The 911-nt window shown below is 43.8% G+C and overlaps 1 non-coding gene across 1 annotated transcript; it reads right to left on the minus strand.

Annotated features, from left to right (window-relative positions):
* Positions 1–485: 485 nt before the first annotated feature.
* Positions 486–557, minus strand: trnag-acc (transfer RNA glycine (anticodon ACC)). Its single transcript has one exon. It is a non-coding gene; the product is annotated as a tRNA-Gly (tRNA).
* Positions 558–911: the final 354 nt, after the last annotated feature.

Raw genomic sequence — 911 nt, forward strand, 5'->3', positions numbered from 1 at the left:
GCAGCCCCGACACTGAGATTGTAAGTTTCTCAGATTGTAGGCTTCTACCTGGCTCGTGTAAATGTTATTCAAGCTCCTCAGTAATAGATGTCTATTATGTAATGAAATGCACCTGAAAGCAAACGCTGGGTCTGTTTCCTTTCCAGCTCAAGTCCAATAGCGGTTTTTTTTCAAGTGACATTTACAGGCATCAGACACTTTTTAATAAAACAAAAGTATCCTGAAACTCCCTAACTTTCAGGTTTGTTTAAACCTGTAATAAAAAGGGATCTGAAACTTCCAGGATTTCATTCTCTGATGTAGCTGTCTTTCAAGTCGGACGTGATGTTTCGCAGATGTGTTCAAGGGTATTCGCTGTGTGAGCTCCTCACTGCGTGTCCTGTACTGCTCTTTCATTTAGATTATCTATGTGGTGTACAGACAGAACCCAACCGCATGGTGAGAATTCCGGATTCAGCACCAGCAGAACCTGAAAAACTAAGAGCTGATCCCGACGTGATTTGAACACTCAGCCTTCAGATCGGTAGTCAGACGCGCTACCGCTGCGCCACGAGGTCACACCGATCCTCCCCCTTTTAAACCCCCAGAGGAGAAAAATCAGCGTCGCGAAAATTTTTTTTTTCATTCTCTCCTGTGAGGAGCACCGCTCTTCTGAAGAGAGTATCTTCTTCCCAGACCACATTTCATTCTTCCTGCGCAGCCCTTGTGCAGGTGTTGTTCTCGATAACAGATCCAGGAACACTGATTGTTATTCTATTTGTTTTTGAATTAAGTACCCCATGGTGCAATGGTAGCACGTCTGACTCTAAATCCCGAAATTAAGTTTTCAAAGTACATGGGAGTCAACTGATATTGATCAGGTTCTTCTGTTGCTGCTGAACCCACAGTCTTCACCTTAAAGTCAGATTCCC

The sequence above is a fragment of the Atractosteus spatula genome, unplaced genomic scaffold (genome assembly GCF_055471065.1).
Source record: "Atractosteus spatula isolate fAtrSpa1 unplaced genomic scaffold, fAtrSpa1.hap1 Scaffold_18, whole genome shotgun sequence".
Taxonomy (NCBI): Eukaryota; Metazoa; Chordata; class Actinopteri; order Semionotiformes; family Lepisosteidae; genus Atractosteus; species Atractosteus spatula.